Source organism: Phalacrocorax carbo, chromosome 6, assembly GCF_963921805.1.
Source record: "Phalacrocorax carbo chromosome 6, bPhaCar2.1, whole genome shotgun sequence".
Lineage (NCBI taxonomy): Eukaryota > Metazoa > Chordata > Aves > Suliformes > Phalacrocoracidae > Phalacrocorax > Phalacrocorax carbo.
Genome location: NC_087518.1, coordinates 61687847 through 61704102, shown reverse-complemented (window position 1 = coordinate 61704102; position 16256 = coordinate 61687847). Strand labels below are relative to the sequence as shown.

The 16256-nt window shown below is 41.3% G+C and overlaps 1 long non-coding RNA gene across 2 annotated transcripts in view; it reads right to left on the bottom strand.

The window, feature by feature from the left end:
- Positions 1 to 16256, bottom strand: part of LOC135313986 (uncharacterized) — a 443735-nt gene that overhangs the window by 97462 nt on the left and 330017 nt on the right. For both annotated transcript variants that reach the window (XR_010373508.1, XR_010373509.1), the window contains one exon: positions 9390 to 9544. This is a non-coding gene — a long non-coding RNA (uncharacterized LOC135313986). The remainder of the gene's footprint in view (positions 1 to 9389; positions 9545 to 16256) is intronic.

Sequence of the window (16256 nt, the reverse complement as noted above, 5' to 3'; positions counted from 1 at the left end):
TCACAGAGCATCATGCCCAGTACATAAACTGGGGGGAGTTGGCTGCAGGGGCCCAGACTGGGCGTTGGTCAGTTGGCGGTGAACAATTGTTTTACATTTGCATCACTTGTCTTTCTTGGGTTTTATTTTCTCTCTTTTTCTTATTTTCATTACAGTGTATAATAATTATTATTATTTCAATTATTAAACTGTTCTTATCTCAACCCACGAAGTTTCTCACTTTTGCTCTTCCAATTCTTTCCCCATCCCACGGTAGGTGGGGGGCGTAAGCTAGCGGTTGTGTAGTGCTTAGTTGCCAGCTGGGGTTAAATCACACCACCAGTCATCTCTGCTTTTTCTCTCCGCCCCTCATTTCTTTAGATTTTCTCTAATTTCACAATCTGCTTTTGTAACAGCACCCACGGCGAACATGCTGCATGCCAAGGAAAGAGCCTTATTTATTATTTTATTTTTGCAAACCTACTGATTAAAATAAGGGCTGAACTTAATATTACACATAGGGAAACACAGCTGAACATGTTTAACTTCCGTAAACATGGAAGCAGCTGTTATGCATGGATAAAGATGTGTATGTCTTAGCAGTCACATCTTCATTTAACAAAGCGTACACAACCCTGTGCAAGACACTTACTCGTCACCTTCATGAATGACTGCAAAAAGAAGCTAAATACCTTGTGGCCCCCCCGTGTCCTACCCCTGTAGCATGCCTCACCAGAGGTCTGTAGCCAGGGCTACTACCAGCTTCAGTGATCAAGCCAGGCAAGCAGCCCATCCTGGACATGCCATCTTTGGCTCCATACAAGCCTGCAGCCCAGCAGCCAATGACCCCTCATCATCCATACCAAGCATAGGCAAGCCATTTGAATGTAAACTTTTCTCCAGCCTGATGACTCTGCTACCTGAACCTTAACACCACTCCAACTATAGTCCCTTATCCTTAGTTTAGTGATATTTTCTCACCCCAGACCTACACGGTGGCACATGCCAGCCTCAGGCCTTCTGTTAGTGCAACAACCCCTTTCTGAATTCACACCTTATTCTAGCTCGTTTGTATCTGCAATGTTCAAATCTTAAATCTACTCCAGACACTACTCCTAGTAACAAAACTTGGCCTTTACCAGCACTTTTGGAACTGTACCTCACTCTCTGTTAGCCCAAATCTCTTCTTCCCCTTACCATATTCTACCCAGCTGTTGAAGTCACAGACCTAAGTGCTGGCAGGGACCTGCAAGCATCAGTCCTTAAGCTAAGCCTGGCCATGCCTTTTGAATCTACAGCTTGCTCTGATTCATATCCATATCCCATGCCCTGCTTTACACCAGCACTTCCTTACTTCATTTCATCTGTGACCACCTTACTTTGAATTAGAAGATGCATCTGAGCATTTTAATCTCTGCTGACAGCCTCAACCTTTCTGCTAGAATTAGCACTTTTTGATCCTCCACCTAAAAGTAGCAGTGTAGCTCACCAAAGAAGCTTCAAAATAATCAAACTTATCTAAATGATTTTCTAACTTGAGAGTTGTGTTTTATTACGGGGGGGTGGGGGAAATCAAACTCTCTTACTTTCATGTGAGATACAGAATCCTACAAAACACTGACGTATTGCTCTGCTACTTCCAAACAGGAACAACATTTCAACCCTCCCTGTTTTGCTGCTCTTCTTGAACTCATATAAAATTATTTCAGTAAGAGAGGAAGGATATGTTGTTACAGTACAAGTGAAAATAGCGTATGCATTGGCCAGCACTGCAGAGTTACAGCTGAAATACAGTAGGGGTGTTTTGCTGCAAAAACTCATTCAGAAGGCATTTGCTAAGGAACAAGTCTGAAAGCCTCTCCTTGAATTCCTGAAAGACCCACAGCAACAGCATTCTGCTCCTAAAGCCCGCAGCCACAGGTGTGCCTGACTTTTAGAACTACCCAACACCTACTCCCAGTTCTGAGTGCAAGTGCCTCTGCTTAGTCATTGTAGTCAGTCCTGGAAATGCACAGGCTGAATTTTCTTCCTAGTAATTCCCCCCTCCCCTTACGGTATGGGCCTATACATATTGTCATTAATTCCAGAGCTGGAGGGTGACGCCTCTGTCCCCAGACCATTTTCTAATTCTCTGTGTATTTCAAGAAGAGGGACAGGCTGGGCCTCTAGTAACCAAAACATGATTAGTAATTACGTGGTTTCATTATGGTTCACATCTAATATAAAAAATATCCTAGATTTGGACTTACTTTATAGACTAGGCAAGAATCCTGCAAATCTGCATGGCTACACAGACATTGGTGAAGTTTTGCTACTCTGCCATCTTAGAATCTGTCACTTTGTATGGCTATAAAATCATATATTATGGGTTGCATTCTTTTTAAATGCTGAGTATGCATTGTCATCCAGAATATAATTTAATTATCTTACCAGCTGTGAAGATATCTAGGTAGCTTCAGAATAAATAAAGCATAATCTGAAAACTAAATTAAAGTCAAATTCTCTCACGGAGCAATACATGTCTTGTCTTATTACTATAACACGGGAAAAAAAGGATTTTTGACATGACAGTGTTTTAAAATCAGAAACACTGACACTGCATTATAAATGATCCTCTCTCTCTCATCATTAACTTTATATTCATGTAGTCTTAAGGATTTGTGATTTTCTATCATCCAGGCATGAGAACTAGAATAAATACAAACTCAGAAGTCTTCGCAAACCTTAAGACCAAGGTCACTAAGAATTCCCTAGGAAATTCCATTCAATTCCTCATGTGCATTCTCTATTGTCATTTCAGCCCATTTATGATAAGAACGAGCAACTGCCTGCTCTGACTTATGCTTCTACTTGCCATCTACTGGCTTGTCTCTATTAATAGTATCCCAGATTTCAGAGGATAATACAGTCTGAAATGAAACTATCTCAGGATTAAAAAAACAATTCTCAGACATTAATTTTAACTATGAAGTTGAACTCTCTGGATTTAGCTTAAAAATGATTAATGGGATTGGATTTAATGGGCTAATTTAACACATCACAGTGATTATTTTTTTTTAAGCTGTAAATTTTCTTTCCAGAACACCTTGCTTCTATTTCTTGAAGAAAACATTCCCTCTTTCATTTAGCCGTGATGTGAACACTGTGTGAAGATAAATCACACACCACAAGTCTCCACACACCATCACACCCCCCCCCCACTTCTGATATAGCAAGCTCTTTTAGAACTAAATTATCAGAAAGAACATAACATGTTAATAAGGAAAGAACTTGGTTTTATGGCATTATGCTGAGCAGGTATAATGACCCAGAGGATCCCAAGTATTTTGTCATGTACTTTGTATTCAGTGAGACTGCCGAACAACCATTTTCAAAAAAGGAAGTCTATTGTTCATTTCTGAGGGTAAATATTTTATAGCACTTATCTGATTTTGGATCACAAAACCCTAATGAAAATCAGTATGGTTTAACAGGAGTTATTTAGTGCCTTGTTTTCAAAGGTAATGATGAACAAAGAAGATACAGATAAGCATCCAGTGGGAGCTTGTAAACACCTGTGGCCATTTTCTACATATAATAATCTTCTCTCCATGGAGGGCAGAAAAGGAGAGAAGGAGGACAGGAGGTCAGTTATATCTCCAAAATGTCACCCTGTCTCAGTATAATTAAATTAGCTACAATAAATAGAATACAAGTTGAAACACAGCAATATACGTGGCATTAAAGCACAAGAGTAAATTAATCCCTGCAGTGAATTGCACAACAATCTAGATGCACGAAAAGGATCAGGAAACATGACATCATACTGATAGCATGTCATTCAGAGTGTGCTCTAAGAAGCCAGCACAGGCATTAATCCTTTGACCTTATTCCCTAAGATGCGTTTTTTTCAGGGCCAACTAAACGTAAATCTTGAAGACACAGAAATTTAACAGCTCAACGTTATGCAAGTAACACTCAAAACTATGCACTCTGAATTAGAGTTTAAAATTTAGAACAGCTCAACCAACCTGATTAGATTATGCTCCGTCATGTGCATAAACCCAGAGCACCTAACATATATTTTTGAATTAAACATGCTGTCTCTAACCATTTGATACCGATGTTTCATAAGGCTTCTTGGCTGCCAACAGTCACATCCATCTGTTATGCTGGCAGCATGCTCAATCACAAGGTGCTTGGGTCTTTTCATTTTAGGCATCATCGCCAGAGAAATACAAAAACTTTGAATAGACAGTGTGAATGCATTCAGAAAGTACCGCTTAAAAACCAGCTGCATGGGACAACATAACATCGGGGAGAAAATAATGAACAGAAGAAAAAGCTAATAACTCTAACAAATGTCACACCTTTGCTCCATGAAGTGAGCAAACATTGAAAAGGGTCATTACTAGTCAACAATAATGCTTAACGATACTCCCCAAGGGACTCACATTAGAAATCAGAGCACTATATTCTATTTCTTCAACATAGCTTAAAAGCCATCTTCTGACCTCTCACATCTATATAACTATACATACATATAATATACACATGCATGTACTAAGTATATACATATGTATAGCATACATATGTATTATATCCACACATAGAATAACAAGACATGTATAAAATACACATATATATGTCACTGACAAGCTCTCTGCATCCACTACAACAACCACTGAGGAGCAAAACCTACTATGCTATGAAGTCCTTTTTTTTGCGCCCAGGTGCAGAGGCAGTTGCTCAATGTTCCTGCATAACAAAACATATTTTCCTGCACGATTACAAGGGAGAAAAAGCCACACAAAACAGTATGGCTCTTACTAAGAGCAAACCTATTAAGGGAAGCTCTGTATGTTCTAGAAAACCATTACAGCTCCAACCTTGAGTCTTTCTTCAAGCAAAATTAGGAAAAGGTCTTCACCTGGGTAACAGTTTTCCCAGCCATCATTACCCACAGCTTGAAAATGCTTACCCGCAAATGGAAACAGGCCTTCCTCTTAAGGGGATTATCCCGTGTGGTATTTATAGCTTGCCCTAGATACCTCTCCTCCTTTGCACTCTTTATTGACAGAGCATCCTCATTTGTGCTTCAGATATATTAATTTGGGGCAACATGGCCCTAATTTTATGCACAGCAATGTGGACACAGGTAATGTTTTACTAAAGTGCCCGGGGATCTCACTGAAGACCTAAAATTAAGCATGCAAGGAGACTAAACTATTTTATCAGATTTGAATGCCATGAACACCAGGGAATCCTATGGCCAAACAAATACTGTGTATTGGCATTAAACAGAAAACAAAATCATTCCAGTCAGCAAGGACATAGGTTTTCCTGGTTTGGCTTTTTTTCTTGTATTCTTCATTTTCTCTGATGTGACAAGCCTATTCCTTATAAATACTGTAAGGAAATTAGTCTTAAACATTACTTCTCCTCAGCCCATGTTTCAATAATATCTCTTGGGAGTTAACTAGCATATATTGGACTAGTCTGAAAGCGTTACACAGGCGTATCACAATATTGGTTTATTATTCTTGCTACCCAAAAGTATATTATTTCAGAATTATTTAAGCAGGGAAATCTCACTGGATTTTGTGTTCTTTCTGTGCAAGTATCAATAATTCCTTGAAGTATTTTATCAGCTATAAAGTTTGTTCTCAGACATACCAAAGCATTTTCAGACTAAAGCATTTTTCCCTTTATTTCACTGAACAAACTCAGCCTAGTTACCTCCTGAATTTTAGCCTGCACAGAAACCTGATGCAGGGTGATTTTTCACTAGTCTATAACAATATGTTTAATAGTATGGAATTGTTCAGGTGGAACAGCCCCTCCAACATCATTTTTTTTAATGCGCCTGCTTCAGCATCCTACAGACACTGTCCACAAAAGCACGGTTCTCGTGAGTGGGGAGGTACAGACAGAAAAGGACACAGGTGGAGCATATCTCTGCAGAGGGGCACAGCAACAGGGAGCCCCTGGGAAGAGAGGAGGGCAGAATGGCAGGACTAGGCTTGGAGGCGATGTTGGAAGCAGCGGTAGGAAGGCAATGGCCAAGCGAATGCTCACAGCACGCTCCACAGGAGACAGTCCCCAGGCTCGGCAGGAAACACCTGCCCAGCTCTCAGGGATTGCCGCGCCAAGGACCCAGGGGCGAAGAGCCGGACGGCAGCTGGGCGGCCCCCTGCCCCGGCCCCCTGCCCCGGCCCCCTGCCCCGGCCCCGGCCCACCGCGATGCGCTCACTGCTGCGCCGCCCCCCTCGCCCGGGCCCGCCCCACCGCTTCCTCCCGGCAGCGCTCCCAGCGGCGAATCCGAGCAGCATCCGCCCCCTGCCGCCGGGGCCGCCCCCTGCCCCTTAGGGCTGCCACGGTAAAGCCAGTTAGCGGAAAAGCTGTACTTATTCCTGCAAGAATCAAAGTACAGCTATAAAAGATAAAGTGGAATTTATCGGATTTTGTCACGATCCACTGTTGGGCTGAACGGTTTGGCAGAGGTTAAACCCCCTTGCTTTCCAACCGACCTCAGGTAGTTCTGGGAGGTTGGGGGCGGCTGGGCTTAACTTCTGACTGACTCCAATGTGTTGCCGTGACCAGGTTCCGTTTACATTCTCGGGAGCAGAATTAAGACTCAAAACGGAGGCAAGTGCCGAGTCGCTTCATTTGGCCAACGATAAATACGCGACAGAAAAGTAGAAAAAGAGAGAGAAAAAAGGGAGGAAGGAAAAGAGAAAAAGAGAGCGAGAGAGCACAAGAGTGTTGCGCCACGGATCTGCGGGCGTCCGCCCGGTCCGTGCGCCCGATGTACCTTCGAACCCGGCACCAGGCGGACGCCCCAGAGCGCGCCTCACGGTCGCCGCCGGTTTCCCCTTTTCACAGCGTCGCCCTCTTGCACAGGCAGTAACCGGTTCCCCCCCCCGCGCCCGGCGGCGCCGCGCATGCCCAGTACCGCCACCAGAGGGTGCCGGAAAGTTCTAGAGGGTCCGGGCCGCGGTCAGGCGGCGCTGGGCCCGGCGCACGCGCGGAGGGCGCGCGCTCCAGCGGCAGCGGGACGCGGGCGCCGCCGCCGGGCAGGGCTCGCCGGGCGGCCCCGGGGACCGGCCCGGCCCGCTCGGTTGCCGCGGTGACTGAGCTGCGGTGGTGAAACCTGTCCTGCCGGCCCGCTCGGGACAGGTGTCTGGTCCCTTACAGATTTCCTTAATGAAGTGTCAGCCGTCCATGAGCAGATACAGAGGTAGCAAAATGGTCTGTTCACAGAGTTTTCGCTGTGTTGTTATGTAGATGTAGAAAATTATTTCACTAGCACCGATTCTGAAAATATTTTCCTATTCCTTCCAAATGGCATAATATGGCAGACGTTTGCCACCATTAAAAGCACTTCTAACAAAATAACTTTAAACTCAAAACCTGTGACTGAGTAGCTTCTCCGGGTCTAATAGTTCTACAAGCTTTATCAAAGCAGTCGTCACACGAAGTGACCGGTAACTTTGCTATACTGTGCAGGCATGGGATCAAAGACAAAAACCCCAGGCATACAACACTTACTCATGTACGGCATGCATTAAACGTGTGAGCTTACCCATACTTATTTATCACTTCCCTAGTGATACCGTTCTAAAGTTTCCCCCCATCCATTCCCTAGGTTTTTTATTTCTTTACATACTCAAATATCTGTGCAAAAGGAAGATCTTATGGACACCATGCTCTATCCTATGAGATGGTTATTCCTCTCTATAGATATAACTAACAGTCTTCCCTCCTCGCTTTAGTCAACTTATTTTCAAGTTAAGGCACGTATGTGTCAGAGCTCTCTTCCAATAATTCTAATAATCTTAGATTATACATGGTACAAATGTATAATGTAATCTGTTTCTAGGTAATACCTTTCTTTACTATACACCTAAAAGGTTAAATCCATGGGAAGGTTCTACAGGGTGTTAGGATCCAAATGTATTTTTCTGGATTTCCAGGTCTGTCCTAAAGTTCACTATTGAGAAGTTTTACACCTGATGGGGTGCACTTGATGTAACTCACAGGATGGCTAGGTAAAAAAACCCATCTGAGCCTCTGTGATCAGGCTTCCAGTAGTTTATTCAGTGCTGCAGAAGCCACAAGAGCCACAAAAAAGCTTCTTTAAAAGTTAGCCAGTGTTTCCTAACCATATTAGCAGGACTAACAACATTTTTTTTAAAGTTGCCTATTCATACAACTCCAATCTTACCGGCTGTACGTGTCTCCAAATATACACCCCAATAAGCTGAACAGATTTACAGCACCTTTTTTCAGCTAGTAGATTTTCCATGTATTCCATAAAACCTTTTCCCTAAAACTATTTTTTTTTGTTTGTTTTCCACTAAAACTTGCTTGCTTTCAAATAACTGTACGATCACAATTTTGGAAAGTAGAGAAAGTAGAAGTTTTCAGGGTGCATCTGCAAGATATATGGCCTTATTCTATGGCACAGTGGGGAAACTGAAATACTTCCATGTGAGGTGGAAGTTCCTCTTTTCCTTGAATACAGGCTCAATCATGCCCCTAAAAATCAGTTTCATTCTTAGAGCTTCAGGGTATCTAATTGTGCTGAATGGGTACAGGCACAAGGCCTCAGTAAAGCAGGCTATGACAGACAATTTTGCAAAATAGTTCCTAAGTATTAGTCTCCTTTTTAATTCTTCCTCTGCACAGTCTGCCCGAAAAAGACCGAATTCATAGGAACAAAGCTCAGCATTTTCACATCCACATATAGATGCCCAGGTTTTGATTTTCTAGAAAAGTCCTAGGGAATATGCGTATCAGAGGAGCGAAGGAGCAGTGGTTAGAACCCCAATGTTCAGTGTAGGAAGCACCTTGCATTGCGAGCTGTCACTGAGAGACTGAGCCCTGTGGGAAGGACTCTCTTCTGTCTGCAGCAGTTCCCTCAGCTGTTTGGCCATGGGCTGCATCGAGGAGCGTCCTCACTGCCAGCCACATTACGGTCTCCAGTGAGAACTGATCTAATTTCAGCAAGAATGGGCTGTATCCCTTTGCTGAATGTGACTGGAATAGATTAAGACAGTCAGGTCCCTACACAGTCAATGCCTGAAGTGCCACTCAATAGTATATAATTGCAAATACAGCAGCAATGGAATATTCAGGTACAAGCTTGTCAAGGAATAAGAGATTTCTTAGCACACAAAAGTGCTTCACAGTATCAGCTACAGATACTGTTTGATGATACAAGTACAATATACAGCATTAGTTGTCACGCAGTGACAGTAAAGTGTAAGAGTGTTGATCAAACCAGAGAAAAAAGGGTCTGCACTAGAACGGAATACTCTTGCTAAAGTAGTGAAACAGTAATAAATATCTCATTTCTAATACTATTTTTGTTAGATTAATTATTTAAGGTTTCATTCAATTACTGCAACTTTGTAATTTACACTTACTTGAAGGAACGCGTCACAGAATCTGCACTTCACATGAGAAGCGCAGTGTATGAGAGCCCCAGTGTACTCACCACAGAACGGTTCTTAATCGATAGTTCGGCTAGCTGTTGCTTGCTGTCTTTGTGAACTTCAAACTAGATGGTTCTCTTCTTAGTCTGGAGGAAGACAAAACAATTTACCTTTTGTAAATACATTCATGAATTTCGAATGCAAACATACGTGCGCAGTCGGCGATTACTTTAAGAAAGCCTACAGTGCATCAAAATTCAAATCGGAATGCGACTCCATCACTGTGACTACTGAAGTGGTACCTTCCAGTGGCAAGACTGTTTTACAAACGCCGTACAGTAATGCCAGTGTGGAATTCTGTCGGTGCATGGCTATACAGTAAGAGTCTGTAATTCAGAAAACTTAGCTATGTCCTTCTGCGGCGTGACAGTGAGCAATGGGGATTGATAGTAATGGAGAGCAACATCTAATTTCAGCAGATTTTTGGACCTTTTACCTGTCACGTGCAGGAACACTGAATTGTTTCTTCTTCTGTAAATGGAAAAGACAATTCCTCCAAAAAACATTTGTATAAATTTCAATTATCAAATTCAAGTCACTGATCAGATTTTTTTATAATACTGAACAATGATAATTATTAGACGGATCCATAGAAAAGAATATAATAATTTGTAAACTGACATTTCATTATTTTTTAAAGCTGCTTTAACTTGCAGAAGACGAGCCTATACCTGAATCACAGATAGAAGGGATTGGGATCTACATCCAGAGAATCTGATGTGGAAAAGGTGACAGAACCGATCGACTCCCAGTTTCAAGTTTAAGGAAGATATTGCGTTTGGCATCAGATCTTACATTAGGCAACATTATGGTCCAGGTTGAAGGTATCGCAAGGTGTGCACTAGTAGATTTTCAAGGCTGTCATCATGGAGATGGGAAAGAAAGCAGCCTTGAAGGTCAGTCAGTGCATTACATCCTGCAATTAATTATTTACATGTGTAAAATTTTAGTCTAGATTAGCTGGACAGAATAAAAGCATCAATACCTTTAGGACCTCCTGGGGTCTTCTACTGATGAGACAAATTTTTATCTTTTAACATTTATGAAGTCAGCGTTTACTATACAGGACAGACTTGCAAATACACTTACACTCAGACAAAAGATTAAGTATAACCTAAGGGCTTGGTTCTCTTCTGCACTATATCTGCTTGGCTGTATTGATAATTCATCAGTTTACACTGACAGATGAGGCTCAAGGCTTTTTGAAGCCTAAAGTGACTCAAGAAGTTTAGTCAGCATCACTTCCCTCTGAAAAACTTTAAGTTACTGTAAATACAGCAACTCACCCAAAGAATTTTTAAAAAGCTAAGGTTTCTGAGAGTCTGTTGCCTCAGATGAAGCACTGTCTATAGTAAACAAGACTAAACCTCTTTATTCATCCACTTTTAAGAACGTTAATTAGATGGAGAATACAGCAAGCGGATAACAATAAGAATAACTTGCTGTTTCTCATCACCAGCTCCCAACTGCCTGTCTTCCTTTGTTTTCTCAGACCATTGCTAACGTCCCAGCCATGGTTCTCACGTACAACACCAAGTCGGGGTTTCACTCAGTCGGCCTTTCCTTCCATTCCATAGGAAATTATTTTTGCATTCTATAGAATTGTCTTCTCTGACACTAGGTCTATTATTTTTTATGTGTGAAATGCAGTGAAATGCTGTTTGTGTAAGTGAAAACGATAAAAGAAACAAGGGAATTATAATAATAAAATTTGATAAAAATCAAATTCTTGATACTTTCTAGTCATGACTGATAGCAAACTGCTGATGAATACTGAGTGCCAGAGAAACCACACAGAACATGACTCAAGAAATAATGCTGGGAAATAAGTGTTGTTTATATCCCATTGGAGTTAAAGTGTACCTTATGCAGAATTAAGAACCAGCAGTTTCCCTCAGTCATCATTTCTAATTTGGCCCACACAATAAGAAACAACCCAACTATACGATTTAATCCATGGCTGTCTGGTTCTATGTGTGTAATGAATTAATACTCTTTAGTCCAGTTATTAAGTGTTTTCACATCTCAAATATGTTCTTATAATTGTTCCTAGCTGACATATCTGTCCTATTCATTAATAAAGAATCCATACCTGTCCAACAGCCACGGTAAATGGAGATCTTTTGGAAGCAGAGAGCCTCCACAGCATTATACAGGGGAGGGAACACAGTATTTTCTTTGCTGCCCTACCCCTGCTGTGGGCACAGCCCTAGGGCTGCCAGTGCTCAGGCTGGAAACCGGCACATCATAAAGGTGCTCACCTTATTTGGAGATTTGAAACAGCAAAACACTCTAATATTAACCAAATACTGGAAAGGAGGGGATTTTTGCAAAGATATGCTTTTGCAATATTTCATCTATCAAGCTGTTGACTTCCAAACCAAAACAAGACACAATGAATTTAAGCTCCATTTGAGCGGAATTTTGTGAAGCCCAGTGTATCTGAATGTGACCACTTTGATACAAAGCAGTAAGAGATCAAAGGCACCATCAACGGCTATGTATCCATTATTAATCTGCATTAACATTATGTAACTCATGTCACAGCACTCACCTTAATAATGACATACTTTAAACAAACTAGATCTTTTGATGCAAAAGCCTGCCCTACCCTTCCCAAAAGAAGCTACAGGTAACAAATGTCTAAGTAGACTATTGACTGACACCTTTATAGCTCTCCCTGAGTGCTCAGGCTCATCTGGACTTGACCCTACCTATGCCTTACCGTTGTTTGTAAGCTTTAAGCTTACAGAATTTTAGAATTACGGAATACAGAATTACAGAATTTTTCAAAAACTCTGCGTCTTCACAAGTGCTCAGACGGACAGACACCATAGGAGTCAGAAGCATGACATAGCATACACCAGACAAACGTAACTACCAAAGCTTGGCATTTTGTACAGCTCTCAGGATTTCCTCCTGATGATGATAATAATGAAATATATCTAGTTTTTCTGAAGGGTCCAGATTTGTGCAAGACTTGTGCTACCTCCAAGCCTCTGTACTCTTAGTCTCAAGCACAGGGATTACGTCTAATGCCCGTCCATCGCTCTGGCAAGCAAGTACAAGGTACACCTGAGCAGACAGGCCAGAGCAAAAACAGTAGCATTTTGTCATTAGGTGAACAGTTCTCACTGAGAAGTAAAAATCTCTCTCCTTCCCCATTTCCAGTTTTTCCTTCCAGTAAATCTTTCAAGAGTTACCTGTAACATCAAGCCACATCCATCTCTAGGATACTTGTGGAGCTCCTGATAGAGTTCTGGTGCTGACAGAATGGCATCATTTTATACCGAATTACATCAGGAATATATTTCTCCCAGTGCTTTTCATACTACTCTTGCAGTATCTCAGGCAAATTACATTCTTTGCAAAAGTAACTCATAGAATGATTTTCCCAGAAAGCAGTCCAAAAAGCCTCCCCTCATGCACTTCCATCTCTCTCTGCTTTCCTGAGAAATGCAGCCACTGGCTGCGCTGGCATCTTTGATAGATGACTTGGTGGATTTTTTTGGACATATTCCCTCTCTCTTAAGCATATAAGTGGCAAACCCATTTTTCTGGAGACCTTATATATCACTGAGGTAGGTTCAACCATGTAGTAATCCTGGAAACGCACCAGCTGACTTCAACCCTGGAATGAAAGCAAGCCAGCCCAGCTGGAAACCTAAAAATGCATGACAAAAGTCACACTGACTGTTCAGGAAGAGGGGACAAAAAAATTCAAAGTTGAGCAGAATTTTTTCTAAATTGATAATAAAAACTTCCTTGTTGCTACACAAGTACAGACGCAACAGCGTATTTTTTTTCTTACTTAATTTACTAATTATATTAGGTATTTTAAAAAATACTCTGTATTCCATCAAATTATAAACCTAATAATTATTTTAAAATAAGGCGTAGTTATATATCCAATAATTTCCTCAGCAGTATATCTAATTATGTAATTCATCTATTCCTAATCACACGCCGTGATAAAGACTTGTGATGACAAGTTGTATTTTATCACCGGTATGGTTAATGTACATTTCTGCTCTAAAGCAAGTATAAATTTAAATTTTCTCCTACTCCTTAGTATGAAATGGCAATGATCTTAAATTAACTTAGAAGTAAAACAAGAGCTAATTTAGCTACAGGAAAAGAGAGTCTGCTTATGTAAGCCTTGGGATGAAATTTCACTGCAAATGAAACATTTGAAATGAAAATCAGCAGTTATACTTGCCTTCTCCCCGGGCCTAGAAGCAATATGGTTTCAGCTCATCTACTCAATCAATTCTGATTTCCAGAGTTGTGTTTTTTTTTCCAGAGGGGTGTTTAAATGAGATATCTAAATGCATTTTATGCCAAACAGTCCGAGTACATGCATCAACAGAACTGACTTTGGGTCTTATACCTAAGAATAATTACAGAAATCATTTCATCTGTCATGTGAAGGACCCCAAATAAAATGAGCTGTCACCAAGCATTGTGTCGTGTCACCATACGTGTGCACACACACATTTTATACAAGGAATCTCGTGGTTGTTCACTTCCTCTCCTGCAGGGACACAGTCTAAGGTGGCAGCTTTCCTCAGGGAATCTGGAATCCTTCGATTTCCCATTAGAGCCTTTTCCATGGAGAGGTTTATCTGCATCACAGAGGAAGTTCTGTTCTTCTTGAAGCCGTGCTAGGTTCAGGCTAGAGATGCTCTCATCCAACTGGTTTTCAGAAGTGGAAGCGAGGAAGGAGAGGTATGGTGGATGGCGTGAGAGGAAGAGGCAATGTAACGTACATTTTCAGAATCTTGCTTGCATAATCTGTATTTCAGAACCCCTTGAGCCTTGCATTGCTCTATTTCCTTCACGGAACGTTTCAGCTCTACTAATTCCCACTCACATACCCACTGTCAGACTTTCACTGCCAGCACTAGATTTCTGTGTCATACGGCTCCTTATTGAGCTTACGTAGGTTAGTCTCATTGTTCCCTGGAATTAATGCCAAAGTATAAATATTAAATACCCGTTACACCTTTGTGGCTGATGGGCAGTAATTCCTCCAAACAGGACATAGCGCTGCTTCAGCATAAAGCATAAATAACACAAATAATAATAAAATCTCTCTGACAATAGGAAAAATCATCTTAACCGTCCCACTTCGCTCATGGCAAAATGAAAAGATGCCAGTGAGAAGGCTGTATCTAGCAAAGACTTGGGAACTCCATGCAAGAGAAGACAAAACTGGGTTTAGGAAGTGTCTGTTTCCGAGGTTGTGAAGCGGTCAGGGATGCTGTCGCTTGGAACATGCAGGGTGAGATACTTCTGCTTATCAGGGAGAGGCTACTGGTACATTCCTAGGAAAGCAAGTGGGCTGGAAAGCAAAAAAAGAGGGGTTCCCTCTAAAAGTCTGAGATTTTTAGATTTTACTCTTTCAGACAGGATGGCTATACTCGCACAAAGCATACAAAATTTGGTCCTGTTAAGGTATTTCTGAATAGCTTTAAATCATCTTTTTTCAACTGAACTTAGACACATACATACGTGTGTGGGGGTTGTTCTGTGTGGGTATACATACAGGACATATATTAGCTCTCATCTTACTGTTTGAAAAACTACCATGAAAACCATTTTCATTGGAAAACTGCAGGCTAGCTATTATGCAACCACCCGTTGTTGTGTGGCTACTGCGGTTTTATGCGAGCCCAAAAAATTCAAAAACCACCTTTTTATTTCCTCAGGAAAAAAAATACATAGCAGTTTATTTTTCCTCTTGCTTTCAAAACAATTCAAACTCAAACTAGAAACAGGAAAAATTACAAATTAACAAAAAAAAAAAAGAGTTTAAAATTAACCTCCTGCCTACTAAAGCACAAAATGTACCACCTTCCACATAATACAGTAATTCAAGATGGGTAAAGGTTATTTCTCAAGCATCCAAATATATCTAACCATTAACCTCTCCCTTTACCTCTCCAAAACAATTCCCAAAGAATAACGTTTTCTTTTTCAATTTTTTGAAAAGCCATTCTTCCCTTCCATTAGGAAAGCTGGAAAATTCATATTACCTTGACTATTACCACAGACATGCCTTGCTTTACCGTTGGGATCATGCAAGTTATAATCTGTTCCTCTTATCTGTTAGTTCAACATCCCCACAGTTGTGAAAAGATTTAGATTTCGCAAACTTTACAAACGCTTCCCCCCCCCGCCCCTTTTTCTATTCTGGGAAATACTCAGGATTTTAAGGCTACAAAAATATTTAAGGCTGACTTTACTGATACCTTTTTAATCCCTTTAAGAGAGGAAAAATATTTTCACAATAATGCAGTCTTGGGTGGGGGGGGGAGAAAAAAACCAAACCAAAAACCCCACAAAACCCACCCAGTTATTTTCTTTTTTAAAGGAAAAGACCTAACACGCATTGGCCCAATGTATATACCTATATTATACGGGTATGTATATACCTAAAGTGAAGTGTCTACTTAAGCAGCTTGTTGAATAGCATTTTCAGGTATAAAAAGTAGTTATAAACAACAGTTTGACTAAAGACTTCAGCTCCACAGGTAAAATCATCCTCATCCAACACCAGCCCCGAAACAAGCAGGCAGCCGGCCCTCCCCAGCTCCGAAGGTTCCCGTTACAAGCAGCGGTGAGAACACCTCCAGGCAAGGATGCTTTCCTCCTGGGCAGGCGCCTCAGGTTGGTGGAGCACCACCTAAACCATAACCTCAGAGGTTCTCCTGGGCACTGAGTCCTGACTGGGCGCCCAGCTGGAGGAAGGGGATGTTAGGTGATAAAACTCTTACGTTAAATTAATGTGATATC